Raw genomic sequence first — 15,922 nt, forward strand, 5'->3', positions numbered from 1 at the left:
AGCTCTTGAAAGATTAGGCAGAGAAGAAAGAAGATCACTTAATATTATTTTACATGTAATTATCAAAATGTGATCAAAGGTAAAAAAATAAAGTCCATATTATTTTATGCATAACAACTTCTGAAATGTGATTGGTAAACACAGAGGTGCTAGATGTTAGCAATTTGGGGAAAATGTTGTAGGATTTTAAACTGAACAGTTACTGTTTATTGAGGACCTGTTTCCATGAAGCAACCAGGTATGTTCTTTACACTTATCTTCACAGAAATTTTCTTGAAAGGATGGCATTATTTTCCCTCTTTTATAGTGGAGAAAATTTTAGACACAAGGAAAAATGAACTAGGGTCACAGAGTTAGGATTCAAAACCATGTCTGCTTGGCTTCATTTTCCCAAGGTGTTTTCCATTATGGCTCTTTTCAGGGGGGAGGCGAGAGGGGGGAGGCTGAAAATTAGGAAAGGAAAGCAATCTTCTAATCCACTGAGGGGCTGGGCTGCGCAGCCTGACTTCTGTCTTCCATGGGCTCATTTGTGGTAGTTCCTTAAGCGTGTTGACATCCCAGAGACCCGGCCTACACGTGGAAGATTTGATCAAGGCCTTGGAAGGTGCAGGGGCCCAGGATACATCTTTTTCTTAGGAAATTCACATCTGGTTTTTCTTTCTAGATCTGAAATCAGTTTTCAGTAATTCCAGCCTGCTTTGCAAACTCATATCCCTAAGCCCAGTCAGTTATGAATAATTACTGTGCAAAATGTTTTGACAGAATCTGCTCCACATTTTACCATTGTTTTGGCCATAAGAGCAGCTGGCATGGTGGGGAGACCTGTGTAACAGAATATGGGGAGCGCTGGCTTACAAGCCCATGAGCAGAACCGAGGGAAAAACTGAAATTCCTGTAGTTCAAGAAATGTAAAGTGAGCAAGGAGGGGGTCGGGCACACCAAAGCAGCTGATGCCACTAGAAGGGAAGCACCCAACTCACCTTCACTTGCATTCGCGCTTTTATTCAGATACTTGGACACGATGAGCAGGAAATTACCCCAATCTGAGCTCCCAGCAGAGAAGCAGCGGCCACTGTGGATGGACAGAGAAGACAGACGACAGCGGGACACACAGGGAGGAAACAGTCTTCGTAGCAAAACTGAAGAGGTGAGAGGGACATTCCTTGGCTGGAATTGAACCCGGGACCCTTTAGTCCACAGGCTGACACTGAGCCAAGCTGGCCAGGGTGATACATTTAAAATATAAAGAGAAAAATTGTGAGCAGTGTTTAATTTGTAAATAATTTTAGCTGTCTGTCATAGTTCTTGATGTCATTTCAGGTGTAAATAATTTACCCACACTAATCTTTCTTCACAGCTATAATATACAAGTTGTTACATAAAATACTGAGACTCATACCACAAACTGTATGTATGAGCCAGTGTCTGCTCTTAAGGAGACGATTGTGAAAGTTATAGACACCACTTAACCCCCCCAGCCCTCAGTGTGAGGTGGAGACTTTTTCAGTTTAGGTTTAGTAAAAATCACCCTGCCGGAGAGAACCAGGCTGCACCCCCAGTCGGAGGGCAGGAGGGAGCCGCCCGTCCAAAAGCCAGGGCGACTCATTACCCGGGACCTGGCTTCTGTCGGGCTCCTGACTTGCTCTGACCTGCTTGGTGGTGGAAACACTGCAGAGGCTTCTTGTAAACACCAGTGACAGTGACACTGTGCTCTCTAGGGATGGACGGCACGAGATGCTGCTTCTGGCAAAGGCCACAGAAGATGCTGAAGGAGAAGCTGGGACAGAGGGACAGCGGCGCAGAAGCGGAGGAGAGGGCGCCGAGAAGGTAGGTTTCCCTTCGCCTCTGATCTCGGCTGTTAGAGAAGCTTCTGCTGGTTTTGATTTTTGAAAGTACACTGCACAGGACGACGACGGATCAGCTTCCCCAAAGATCTGCGTTATACGAAGCTGAAAGTTAGGGAAATTTTTACTATAGATCTGTCATTATTATATTTTGACTATAATATAAAAAGTATTGCACTATTATTTGATGTAACTACTTTTGAATTTTTCTCACACCATAAACTATACTTCCAATCCCTGTCGAAAAATAAATTATATAACTGACTTTTTCTTACAATCAGAATTTCTTGGGAAAAGTTCTCAATTGTTACCACCAGTTAATTTTGGAGTAAGTGCTTTGAATTTTCAATAATATATAATATTTTATGATTTAGAGTCTCAATCTGTTTTTTTGTATTTGTTTTTGTTTTTTTATAAAATATATTTGCATTGATTTCAGAAAGAGGAAAAAGAGGGAGAGAGAAATAGAAACATCAATGATGAGAGAGTCACTGATCGGCTGCCTCCTGCAGGCCCCTTACTTGGGATCGTGGCTGCAACACAGGCATGTGCCCTGAAGGAGAAGGAACCCCGATCTCATGGATCCTAGGTCAATGCTCAACCGCTGAGCCACCCCGGCCATGCTAGAGTCTAAATCTGTTTAAGAGAAAAATAGCTTGTAATTCCAGTGTCACCCTATTTACTGGTATACACACACACACACACACACACACACACACACACACACACACACACACAATATTTCTCTGAATGTTCATGTATTCCAATAAATAAATAAGCTCATGTTGTTATGCCTCAGAGGCTGTTTTGTAGATTGCTTTTTTTTAATCCTCACCTGAGGATATTTTTTCCATTTCTTTTGAGAGAGCGTGGAAGGGGAGAGAGAGGGGGAAGAAACATTGATGTTGGAGAGACACATTGATCGGTTGCCTCCCACACACACCCCGACAGGGCCAGGGACTGAGCCTCACCCAAGGAACGTGCCCTTGGCCGGAATCGAACCCGGAACCCTTCAGTCCTTGAGCCAGTGCTCTGACCACTGAACCAAACTGGCTAGGGCTGTTCTTCTTTTAAGTTGTTATTCCTAATCTAAGCCCTTTAACATAGACATACAAATTTTAGAATCGGCTTGTCAATTTCTAACAGGAAATCTTCCCGACAGTTTCACTGGAAATGTGTTGACTCAGTAGATTAGTTTGGAATCAGTTGATCTCTTGAGAATACTGAGTTTTCCAACTCCTGAACCAAATATGTCTCTCCATGTATTTAGGTATCCTTAACTTTTCTTATCGATGTTATGAGTTTGTAGTGTACAAGTCTTACACATCTTTTTGATGTAATCATCCCTAGGTATTTCATAATTTTCACTATTATTATTTGTATTTTTTCCAAATTAGATGTTATAGAAAACCAATATTATATTCATCTTATATTCTGGGTTATTAGAAATATTTATTTAGTTCTAGTAGTCTTTTTTCAGATAACAATTGATATTCTACACAAGTGATCATATTGTCTGTAAACAGAGGTAGCTTTATTTTTTCTTTTCAAATTCTCATCTTTTTTGTATTTCTTTTCTTGCCTGATAGTGGACTAGAACCTCCAGTATAGTGTAGAATAGAAGCTGTGATAATAAACATTATCAAATACGTCTTTGTCCCTCCTGTCTACAGACACATGAGGCTGCTTGATGCTGTCCCCCATCTCCCTGAGACTCTCTTCCTTTTGTAATTTTTTACTTTTTCTCTTTTTCTTTTAGATGGTTTCTGTTCCTCAACAAACATTAATTAGTTTCTTCTTTTGAATTGTCTACTAGGCTGTTAATGTATCCATTGTATTACTGTCTCACACATTTAAAAATTTATTTAGGTCCTTTTTATATCTTTTATGTCTCTTCTTTGACTTGCGAATATGTGGGATATGAATATGTTATCTAAGTTAATGTTCTTTTCTTTAATTCTAACATTTGTGTTATTTCTGGGTCATTTTGGATGAATTTACTCATTTTATGGGTCATATTTCCCTGCTTCTTGATATGCTTAGTAGTCTTTGATTGGCTGCCAGGTACCATGTATTTTACTTTTTGGGTGCTGAGTATTTTTATGTTTTATAAATGTCTTTAGCTTTTCCCTTGGATGTAGATAATTTATTTAGAAACAGTTTGATTGTTATAGGTCTTGCCTTTTAAAACCTGTTAGATGGAGCCAGAAGCATGTTCAATCTGGGGCTCCTTATTCCCGGCCCTGAGGCAAGGCCCATTTACTGCTCTACCCAGCGCACTGTGAGTGGCATTTCCCAGAGTGGCTGTTGAGAATGGACATGATAGGTGGGGGAGGGGCGCTGTTCTCCCTGATCCTCTCGGATGGTCCTGTCCGTGGCCTTGGGTAGTTTTTTTCACACGCATGCACTGATCCATTCTCTTGCTGAGTACACTGGGGATCCCTCTGAGGAGTTCTGGGGTTCTTGCTCTGTGCAAATTACATCCTTTCTGATGCATCGAAGATCAGTATTAGTCCAGAGATTCACAGACAGAAGTCACATTTCATGTATTATATTATGTTTACTCAGAAATCCTCCGGTTGAAGATGATTTAGAAATTCCCTTGGCTTCCCAGGACAGCTGTGGATTAAGAGACCCTTTCTCATCTGAAACTGGACTAGTTCCCCAAATATGTGCAGTGAAGTAAATTGTGTTACTACATGTTAAATATATGTATTCATCAAGTTTGACCATAATTGGGATTTATCCCTTACTTACTGCTCTCCCAAATTTGTACTCAGAGTAACCTTACAAGTCACAAGACAGGAAATACTGGTCATTTCCAATGTACTCTCATATTATAAATATTTGTTTTGCATTTCTAAGTAGTAATTTGATGTTAACCAATATATTTTCTTTAATGTTTTAGAAACAACCCCTTTTAGAAAAGAAGGAACTCTCACAAGAAACTGGCTTCAAAAGAGAAGAGATGGGACAATATACATCTGATGACAGAGGACAAGATGGAAGAAGACACTGTGAACCCAAGAACATGAAGCGTTGATGTGATTCTGTACAAACTGTTTTCCATGTATTTACATTATATTTTGTAAAACTTTACTTACACTTGTTGTACTTGCTTTGTACCGGGCACTGCTCTAAGCATTTCTCTATTTCAGTTCAAGGTGATAAGCAGACATATATGCAAAACACAAACAACGGTTCTTGCCCAGTGTTTCTGTGGACAGGCCTGCCGGTACTGCAGTTGTGGGCAATTTCCCTGTACTGAAAGTAATGCATTTTTTGCTACTGAAACTTGAAAAAGTTGTGTGTAAGATAATGGCTATTATATATCACTATAGTTTTCTGCTGTGTTGCCAGCCAGAAAGAATAATAGACAGAAGCAGAGAAAAACAAAGGGAAGAAGGGAGGAGGGGGAGGGTCCCAGGAGGGAGGGAGGGAGGAGGGGGAGGGAGGGAGGAGGGGGAGGGAGGGAGGAGGGGAGAAAGAATGGAAGGAAAAAAGAAGGAAATGAAGAAAGTTTCAAGGAGGAACAGTCAGGACTTTGCTGATCTCTACCAGCTTCCTTTTATTTATAATATTATAAAATATAGGGGATTTTGTCAAGTCAGTTTAATTAATAATATTAATTAAAATTTCATGGCCTGAATGCAAAAAATGTAGACGTGTCTTAATTATCTGTGACGATGTTGTTTCTGGAAGAACATGCTCACCCTCCCTGCGGCTGCCATCAGAGCGTCCCCAGTCCCCTCTGTCCCACTGACCCTGTGTCAGGTGAGAGCCTGCCGGGGCCACTCCAGCCAATTACTGACTCCCCTCCACTGGCTCTTAATTTAACCTTCAGATCCATTTTGTAAACTGCTACCTATTGATACTTTTTTAAACTGTCTTCAAATTCTTTCTTTTCCTGACCTCAAAACTTAAAGATCCCCATGACTTTCAAATGAAGCTGAGACGTCTTAGGCCGCCATTCATCGTGGTCACCGCCATCTAGAGTCCACACCAAACCTAACTTTCACTTTATTTCACACATTTCCTTGGAGGCAGCTCTGATCTAATCATTATACAGTCAGGCTCTTGAGCCAAACTGCTGGAGTCCAAGTCCTGCTTTACCATTTTCTAACCAGGTAAATAGCTTGGAAAATTACCTCTCCAAGCCAGTTTCCTCCTAAATAATTCCTATAAAGTGTTTAAAAGATGGAGCCTTACGAAGCGCTCAATTTATTTCATTGTCCAATCAAAGGGGACTACTGACCATTCCTCAAACACAAATTACCTTTCATAGTTTCTGTGCCTCTTTTCCAGTTTTCTCAGCCTGGACTGACGTGCTCACCGACCATCTCTCCAGTCCTACAATTCTTTAAGCTCCGCTGTGAATGAAACTCCAGAAAGTCTTTGGTAATAAACCGAATCGGAACACCCCCTCCTCCGAGTCCCTATAGAACTTTGCATCATTCTTTTTTATTTTTTATATATTCAAAGCCCGCTGTTCTTTTACTTATTTTGATTGATCTTAGAGAGAGGAAGGGAGGGAGGAAGAGGGAAACATCAATCAGTGGCCTCCAGTATTTGCCCCGATTGGGGATGGAACCCACAGCCCAGGTTTGTGCCCTGAGCAGGAATCAAACCCGCCGCCTTCTGATGTGCAGGGCGACACTCCGACCAGCTGAGCCACACCAGCCAGGCCTGCTCTGTGTCATTCCTGACACACTCCCACCCTTCCCGTGGCCTGAGTCGCCCGCAGTGCTGTGGCCTCTGTCCTCGGGGCGCCTGGTGCCGTGGGAATCGGGGTCAGTGTAGACTGAGGCGGGTTTGCTGAGTGAACTGCCTCGGGCTGCTCAGCCCCGAGGGGTGACAGCGGTGTCAGGCCCCGGGAGGCCCGTCAGTGCCTGGACATGCCTTACTCTTGTCAACTTTGTCACTTAATAGGAAAAAGTTCCAGCAGACATTTTAAACACCTGTTACCTCAAATCCCCTTCTTTTGAAGAAGGAGAATATAAATAATTTCACATATTATCGAGGTGACAGAGGCTCAGAGCACTTGCTTCACAAGTGAAATGAAGTTGTCCCCGTGCAGGGAGGCTGTCATCCTCCACACAGCAGACGGCTTCAGAGGGACGCGGAGAGAATGGGACAGGAGGGGACACCGTGCGAATCTGCCCCAGGGGGGACGATCGCGCCCCGTGTCCTGTCTCCTTCGGCTCAATGTAATGCACAGGGACCCGCAGTGACCGACAGCCACCAGCTCTGTGCGGTGAGCGGTGCGGCTCATGCCCGCGGAGCGGGACAGACACACGGACAACAAATCTCACCGCGCCGGTCTCGTCATGTTTAAATTACGGAACCTTCACTCTGCAGGAGCCACATAAATCCACTTGTAAAGAATTAAATACAAAATCTTCTGTAATGAAAACTGAGAGCTGTACAACTAATGGAAATGACAATAAAGAACAATAAAGAACTCTGCTACGTCAGCATCAGGGAAAAGAGTCTGGAAGTCACATAAAAGAACATGTGAAGGGACATTTTTAAAAATCCTGGTATATAAGTAGAAGTCTGGAGGTGCTGTGGGAAATTGAAACAGTGCTATTAGCTCTGAGTAACATTCTTTTTTTCTTTCATAAAATATTATTGAGGTTTAAATTGGTAAAATTAAATACCTTGTAGAATTCAAATATTCATTTTTTATTATTTGTTTTAATATGAATTTTTCACATTAAATATCATTTATATCTCAGAGTCACAGATTTTCAAGCACTTTTAACCACAGAAATGCTTTGAACAATGGTAAATTTAGCAATGTTAGAATAGGAATTATATAAAAGCCCGTATTACAAGCCACCTTTCTTTTACTACATTACATGTGTTTGGGGTAGGGAAGTTCTGAAACATGAATTTCGTTTTACTTTTTTGGTTTCTAGGGAAGCGCTTAGTCTCTCAGTTGCATAACCCCTCACTACAGTAGATTATATAATCACATGATGTGAAAAAATCATGAGATTCTTTTACACATTTCCAGATTTCCAGTCAGGGTTTTGTCAATTCCCTTTTTAGTAAACACTAGAAAAGAAAATAATTTTTAATTGTCCCAGAAATATCCATTGAGTAGTCTAGATATGCTCCTCCAACAATCACATTGCAAACATATTTGGGAATTGCTTAATGCTATGCTGCTATGTTATGTTTTGGATAAGCTGGCAGTGCATGTTTAGTTATTAATAAAACATATCAGGTAATAAGTGCATTGTTCTCATGACTATCATAGCACCATAATCAATATAGTTTGCTCATTTACACAAAATGAATTAACTTATTATTGCATTTCACAGAAAGTAAGATGATTAATATTTTTTGTTTTTTGTTTTTTAACCATAAATTTACTTTAATTTTAATTTTGCTTAAAATATTACAGATGTCCCTTTTTCTCCCCAATGATCCGTCCCACCCCTCCCTTCCCCTCCCCAGTCCCTCTCCCCCTCCACCCCCCCCCCCCCGCCCTCCTGCATCCCTCTGACATTCGTCAGTCTCCTCTATGCTTCCATGTCATTGAATCTATTCTCTTCATCAGTTTATTAAGTTCTTTAGATTCCACGTGTAAGCGAGATCAAGATGATTCATATTTAAACAAAATGAATTTTTATATAAGAACAAAAGGTCGTTGTCTATCCTCAATGTCAATCACTTTACAGGTACAGGTCATGTTTGAAAACCCTTTTCTAATGAATTCCTAGTGGATAAGCGGAGGCAGCCCGTTCCCAGACCCTGTAACAATTCCCTGATCAGCGTGAGATGTGTGAGCAGCAGGTCCTCACCCAGCTCGTCAAATGTTCCATGAATTGGGCACCATCTGACTGGAGAATGCGACCTGTTATACAACAATTGTTTTTAAATGGTGACTTTTAAAATCTATGAATTCACTCAAAAGACATTACAAGATACCTATTCTGGAACTTTTTCTAATGTGAGAAATAAAAAATAACTTAATATATGTGTTTTTATCAAACCAAAACATTAATTCAAACAAATGATATTATTCCATTATGACTGGGACTAGAAAAACAACAGTAAAATATGTACAAAAACCTATATGTCACAAATGCAGGTGAAAGTAGATCCTTTTACAAAGAGTATTTACAGAGACTTTTTATAACGCTGCATATGAAACGCACGGAACAGCCGCGCTGGCCGCACGCTCCGCGCCTTCGGGGTTCGCCCCGAGCGCCCGCTTCTCTGCCCCGCGGGGCCGGGCGGCGGCGCCCGGGCCACTCGCGCCTCCGGGGCGAGGTTCAGGGTCAGCGCCCCGAGGTGGCGGCGCGGGGGAGGGAGGGGCCCCTGGGGGGTAAACTTGACTGTCCCCTTCCCCCGCGGCCGCTGCTGACCCAGCGCCAGGCCGGGCGGAGGCGGGCTCACGGGGCCAGGGGGCGCAGAGGTCTTGAAATCCAATCGAGGGAACCGGGGACCCCGAAAACGGAAACGCAGGGCGACCGGAGAAGCCTTTGAAAAGCTCCTTCCAGACCCCCTGGTCCTGCTTCTGGAGCATCTGTGGGAGCAGAAGCCCCCGAGCCCTAGGACTCTGCAAAGCCTGGGAAGGACACGCCACCTCCCCCAGCAGGGCGCAGAGGTTCCCTGGGTGGGGTGAGCTCATTGTGAAGCACAAATACACAAAAGCGCAGAAAAACGGGGGGAGGCTCCTTCGGGGGTCGGGCCCTGGGCATCCACCTCCCCGGGAGCTGGTGGGGAGCGAGGGCACCCGGCGGCACAGCTCGCCGGGCTGCTTCGAGCTGACCAAGGAGCAGATGGATCGATGCTGAGCCCAGGTGGTGGCGAGCTGTTGTTTTAAAGGGTAGTTTCCTGTCACTCCTGCCCCATTGTTTGTCCCTTAGGAGCCAAATGACTAACTGTGAGCCCAGAGCACCTGCGGCATCAGGCCTCTGCTCCGGCTGGCAGCCTGCAGGCGAGTGGGCACCAGGGGCACAGCTGGCCATCCAGGCAGCACAGCTCTCCTTGGCGAAGAAATAAAAGTTAAAAAAAAAGAAACACATAGAACAAAAGTGAAGGAAAAAGAATCCAAATACAAGGCGAAATGAGCTTTGGGAGAATGTTTCCTTGTAACTGGGAACCAGCCACTGTAGTATTACCCAGGATAAAGGACATAAGAGACCATGAAAAAGTGGGAACTTCTTTACTTGGAGCTACATTTGCCACCACCATGGTGTAAGAGTAGTAAGATATTGGATGAAGCCGCCTGACATGTTGGGCAGTACAAAAAACAAGATGGATTGGTATCACAAAATTTATACTGAAATTTATTCCATAAGCACATCCCCATGGTAAAGTAAGAATGAACATCAACTCTTAGTTCACATAATACACAAAAACTCATTCCAAATGCATCATAGATCTAAATGTAAAAGCTACAACTATAAAATTTCTGGGAAAAAATATCAGATAAATTCTTTGCCATTTAGTGTAAGAAAAGATTTCTTTAGAAATAAGCAAAATATTTTAACGGACACTTTACAAAAAAAAAAAATCATGGGTGGTCAATAAGCACATGATAAGATGCTCAGCAAATAACTAGGTTAAAGGTGATGGTCCACCTACACGATGGGATACAGCTCTGCAATGAAGAGAAAGTGAACAGCTGACACATGCGCACCCTGGATGAATCTAAAAATAATGTTCCTCTGTGAACTGAAATAGACATTAAAAGGTGTATATTACATGACTCCACTTATATAAAATTCCAGAAAATTGAAACATATAGTGATAAGGGGCAGATCGTCGCTTGTCTGCAGCCAGGGGCAGGTGAAGGGATGGGCCACAAAGGTGCATAAGGAATCTTTCTGCCATGTTGGATTTGGTCTTTTTCTTAATTGTGGTAATGATCCCACAAGTATATTATTGCTCAGAATTCACAGAATCATATACTTTCAGCCCGGCCGGGCGTGGCTCAGTGGCTGAGCATTGACCTAGGATCCAGGAGATTGAAGTTCGATTCCCGGTCAGGGCACATGCCCGGGGCTGGGGGCTCGATCCCCAGTGGGGGTGAGCAGGAGGCAGCCGATCAATGACTCTCATCATTGGCGTTTCTATCTTTTGCTCCCTCTCCCTTCCTCTCCCTGAAATCAGTAAGGATATATTTTAAAAAAATGAATCATACACTTTCAGTGGATTATATGTACAAATTGTAACAAGAATTAGATAAAACAAATATATAAAAGGGTTTTCAACAAAGATGTGCATTGTGCTACAATTTTAAATAGAAAAAATTAAAACATGGTTAATTTTCAATATGAGTTTAGTCCAGTTGCCTAAAACAGTTCCACTAAAACCAGAACTTGTTCCTCATGTTCAAAGAGGCATTATCATAACTAAAGTTTATTAGACTGCCAAAATATCTTGGCCCAAGAGATCAGACTGCGTCTTTATGTTTTTAGAATTTGGTTTTGTAAATATTTAGAACAATTACATCAACCTTCCTTTTTTTATTATTGACATTAACCATCTACTGCTGTGTATTCCTTCTGTTACGAAGCGCATGTCCAGATACATGGCTTTTGGTTGATTCATTCTGAGCATTACAACCTGGTGGAGTCCACAGAGCTGGGACACAAGTACACCTGGGGCACAGTCACGCTCTGTCATCCTCTAGCTATTTTACCTTCGACGGGCTACTTACTCTCGCTGTGAAATGAGGCACTAAGAATTCTTATTTCAGAGAGATGTTGTGGAGAATTATTGAGACATGCCAATGATGCTCAGTAATTGTTCTTCTAACTTTCAATTATTACCAACTACTGCTCCTGTTTAGCTATTTCATTTTACAGATGAGAAAACTGAGATCTAGAAAAGTTAATAGGCTGATCCAAGGTCATAGATTGTTGAGTTTAAAGCCTGGTTTACAACCGTTTATTCTAATTACAGTTACTTTGCTACACAACATGTTGACAGACTAGCTGAATTCACCATTCCATCCATTTTTTAATAAAACTGATGAATTAAGACATATAATTAACTCATGGATAATTTTCATTCAGATCAAAAACGCTCAGCCCCATAATTTAGAACAATGCCTTAATGCTTCTCCACAGGCCAGAAATACTCCACTGTTGAGTCTTGTGCAGAGAGATGTTCTTTACTCTATAGAAACATGAGAAGGTGAAAATCTCACTGACCCCCACTCTACACTCAGAAACCCTTCTTGCCCTGCAGTGAGAAAAGGGTTTCCAGGTAATCATTTGGGAAAATTCACAAGACTCACCTTGTCGTTTTTTTAAAGTATCACAGATTTATACTGCATTTTGCCCAATGTCAGAGAACAATTATTTCATGTATTTCTTTTTGAAACACCTTTAGAGTTTGTTTTTGCATAAAGGAAAAAGGGGGTAATCCAGTTCATTACTTTGTTGTGGATAAAAAGGGAAGTGACTGTTTTATTTTTATTCTGATTATTTTTTAATTATATTATTAGCATACCATTAGGTAATTTTAGTTGGAAACTTTCTACCAGGTATATTAAAATATTGGATGGGTTTTTCCACTGCACGCATTTCATATACTAGGGTTTTAACATTCGGTCATGATCAAGAGGGTTGTTCATACTTTCCCTTTGCGCACATGAGTTCCCTCTGAGCTTGAACCACCAACGCTAAATATACTTGACTCTAGAAAGCAACTAAGAGTAGTTTAGTTTTTTATCGACTTTAGAAGTGCAGTTTAAATAAATTTTTGATGTTCTAAGCTGATTCATCATATTCAGCAACAATTAATTACATTTTGTGTTTTGAAGTTTCCCTTTGTTAATATGTGCCAGGCTCTGTTATAATTAAATATATTTACAAAATTTTACATCTGATCATCTTCTGTAGATGATTATACAAAGTGTTCCATGCCGGAGCCCGCCGGCAGAGTCAAACGGTCCTGAGGAAGGGGTGAGGATGGAGAAAAGACAGACACAAAAAAGATGGGATCGGGAGGGCTGCAGCTCGTGACGGCTGCAGCCCTGAGTTTATTTTCCAAGCTCAATTTATACCGGCGCTGTTGATTTTGCTGAATAGCACCCCTCCCCGCATTCCTTCCCCTTGCCTGATACAAAGTAATTCCTTTAAGGCCCTATGAATGTTCTTCTGGAGTAAACATCTTGCCTCCTGCAGGAGCTCAGACCTTGGTAACTATCTTTGTCTCGGCTTCTAATGGGAACTTTTTGGGGAGAATTGAGTCCTTGGCTTGGTATGTGGCTTGACTGTCCCTTAACCTTTCAGGCCCGGGCCACCTTCCTAATAAGCCTTCCTAAAATTTATGGCCGCAAGCTAAATTAGTATCTCCTTGGTGCCTCAAGGCCTGGGTCAGGGAACAGGAGAGCACTTCTGCAGCTCACCCAGGCAGCTCCTCTGTGCCTGGGGCCACAGCAGCTCACCCACATCTCCCAGGGAGCAGGGGGGCACATCTGCAGCTCACCCAGGCAGCTCCTCTGTGCCTGGGGCCACAACGTCTCCCCACATCTCCCCCCTATTTATTACTTTGAGACACCGGTTTCTATTGCCTGCAGGCGCAGCATGTGGAGATCACAGCAAATCTCTTTAATTCCTTTTATACCCAATTTTAGGAAGAGGGGTAAACATAACATTATTGTAAGGATTAAGAAAGCCAAGCAAGCCAGTCCTATAGCTAAATGTGTAGCGCTTCCCATGGCTGGCACTATGCTAAGGATTTTGTTAATGATGTTCTCTGCTGTTCTCCCTGAGTCTTCATCTCGCTGCGGAGCATTACGAATATCTGCGATCTCCTTGTGTAAACTCTGGGTATCTAAGGACACATTGCTGTCATGCCAAACCCCTAGGAGATGGCGTTGGATTTTTTCCCAGGGGTGCTCAGTTTTGTTATATTCCTTCTGGGTGACACAGATCCATTTATATCTAGCATGGCGGGTAAAGGAAGTTCTCATTTTTAATGCCTGCACCTCATCCCCTAGATAATTAACTACATCACATAAGGCGTTAATTCTGTCACTTACCTTGATAGCAGTGGCCTCCTGAGTTCCTAGGCCGTGCTCACGGGTTTAGACAGCTGACTGACCCACGGGCCGTCTGCGCCTCTGTCGTGAGGGCCGCGCCAGCGCTGGCAGCCGTGGCCATGAGGGAGGCGAGGGCGGCGATGCCCGCTGTCAGGAGGCCGACGAGCCGGCGCCTCCGTGGCGCTGAGCATGCTCTGCCTCTCCCCACAGCTGGAGCCCCGCGTCATGACACCACGGCCTGACACACTGACAGGCGACATCATCAAGGCGGGCTGCTGCACCACTAAGACCTGAGTCCCCGAGGCCACCCCCCTTACGCAGTTGGCAAGAGTACAGCTGTTGCAGGTCCCATTATAGCCCCAGTCACTTTTGGTAATGTTTACAGTCCCGACGACAAGCCCCCAAGGGTGTGGCGCGCAGGCCTGAGCCCATTGATTCCGCTCAGCTGAGAGGCCGCCAACCTGGATGTGGCCTCGTTCGTCATGTGTGATGGAAATATTAGGTCCCATGGCTGCAGCCAACCTCCACAGCTGTGTTTGTGGCCTTCCCCGGGGACTGTCCAAAGGCCCTCAACAGTCCACCGATGAGTGGATCCAGGCTCAGTCAGGTTGGCCCTGTAGGGGCTCCAGTCCTGCAAGGTCTCACTGACCCCGGGTATGCTCCACGCCGTGGCCTTGACCTTCCTGCAGGCAGCCCATACAGGCCCCCGGTATGGTTCCTAGTGTCCGGCTCACACAGAGGGACATCGGCTCCCCCACTGTCCTGTTTTGGAGCCCCGTTTTTTGTAGTCCCATGAGGGTTACCTCTACCGGGTGTAATTTCCTGCTCTTATTCTGTAGGTGGAGTTATTAATAGTCACATCAAGGTACCACTGAGGCGTCCATGTCTGGTGGGTGGTTGTGTCAAGGGTGACACACCCTGTGGCCTCAGTGATGGCAGAGAGACAAATGGGCAGCTCTCCAGTAGTCCCTGCAAACCTGAAATTGGACTGACGGAAGGCAGCTATGTGGCCGCTGCTGAGCCCCCCAAGCCCCCATGTGTAGTTGGTATAAACAGGAACGGGCCGAGGGCCCCATTCCGCAGCGTGGAGCATCGGGGGATCAGGCACATAAGCCCAGTATAATATACTTTGGCCCGTGCCGCAGGAGCTTGGCTCATCAAGAGCGCTACCATGGCCAAGATGGTCGTGGCAGGAGGCGTCCCTCCTTGCCCAGGAACCATGTCCTCATAAGATGGTTTTTAACCCTATCCTACCCCCATTCAGAGTGATTATATTATTTCTTAGTAACACAAATCCATCGAAACTGAGCATGACATAGCAGTGACATTCTAACCTTCACACTTTGAATTTGATCTCCTGTAAGTAACACAGCTTCTTCCAAGGCATTCAACTTATCCTCTAATTTCTTATCAATTCTTTCTGGAGTTCCCAAAGCATTAGATACATTTTTTGCTAACCCACTACTGAAACTCGCTGTATGTATTTCTTGAGTAAGAGCAATAACAGCAATAACAGCAGGAGCGATAATAGAAACTAAAGCAGCAATACCGGCTGTCAACAGTCCCAAGAACCTTTTAGGTCTCTCCAACAGTTCATTAACTCTTGCAACACTTCACGTCCTTCATTAGCATACCAGCGTCCTTGCGTCTTAACCAGAAGCATTACAAACGGAGGTTGGTGCGATACCAACAAATCTAAGTCTGCGTCTCGCTGCATCCCCTCGGTCAGTCGCCTGGTTCCCCGCGAACCGCACCAGCCTCTCCGGGAGCCACCGTGCCGCCTCGGCATCCTGTGGGAAAACACAAACATGCCCTCGCCCCCAAGTGAGCACTGGATGGGGACCCGGCCACTGCCCCGGGGGCGGATCTTCCCACCACACCAGGGCGTAGGTAGACCGAGACTTGGCCTGCCAAAAGCGCTGTGCTGCAGAGGCCCTGGCGGTCCAGAGTTAAAAAATTAAGGATAAATAAAGTGTGGTTAAGGTAGTTCACTGGACTCAGGGGGTACAGCTCCCCCCTTTTTATTTTTTGCACCTGCACCTTGAGCATCCCGTGGGCTCGT

This window comes from Miniopterus natalensis, chromosome 1 (genome assembly GCF_054644295.1).
Source record: "Miniopterus natalensis isolate mMinNat1 chromosome 1, mMinNat1.hap1, whole genome shotgun sequence".
In the NCBI taxonomy this organism is placed as follows: domain Eukaryota; kingdom Metazoa; phylum Chordata; class Mammalia; order Chiroptera; family Miniopteridae; genus Miniopterus; species Miniopterus natalensis.